The sequence below is a fragment of the Morone saxatilis genome, unplaced genomic scaffold, assembly GCF_004916995.1.
Source record: "Morone saxatilis isolate NCDOM2014 unplaced genomic scaffold, NCSU_SB_2.0 Contig1, whole genome shotgun sequence".
Classification (NCBI taxonomy): Eukaryota; Metazoa; Chordata; class Actinopteri; family Moronidae; genus Morone; species Morone saxatilis.
In genome coordinates, this window is record NW_023339651.1 from 4,278,323 (window position 1) to 4,279,126 (window position 804).

An 804-nucleotide genomic window follows, 5' to 3' on the forward strand; every position below is an offset into this window, starting at 1 on the left:
AAACACACACATACAGACAAGCACACATGCACATACACACCATTACCCTGCAAACATCAGTAGTAGCACACTTTTGCCTTCTGGGCCCAGTACAGTCTGTTATAATGGAGTAATAAATACAATATAACAACACTATAAACACACATAGCAAACTATTCGTTTCATACTATAATTTCTTTGAACATGATAGAGACAGCAATGGCAGAAGTATTTATAACACAACAACATTATGTCATAATTACGGCCAATTAGACACATTATAATGTTTGAGCAGTGTCCAATATAAACTGAACCAGTGCGGTTGAGTTGTAAAAGGATTACAGCATGGAGGTCTACAGTACAATGGATTGTGATGAAGGTAAAGTAGGCCTACCCTAGATTCCCAGCCTGTTCCAGCACAACCGGTTCTTTGCTCTGTATTCTAAATATGTAGAACGAGGTCACACCTGAATAACCTCAACCCTCTCAGGCAAGCCTTTCTGCTCCAGAGGAGTAAAACAAGGCTATACATAGTCCCACAGAGAGCTTCTTTAATCTGTTATGGTGAATGTCACTTTTTTTTTTCACATAGGCAAGAAAATGAGATAAGAATAGTGTGCTCGTCATTTTCAGAGTTGAACTCTGACTGACCCTCTGGTGCCACATGCCATAAATCCACGTCTAGTGCACACTTGCTGTTGTGTTAGCAATAAATCAACCACATTTAAACTTTTAAGTAAAGAGTAAGCATACAGCATAGTCCAGCACCATGCATGAAACTGCTTAAAAGTCACCAAGATATTACAGTTCATCATCTGGGGACCA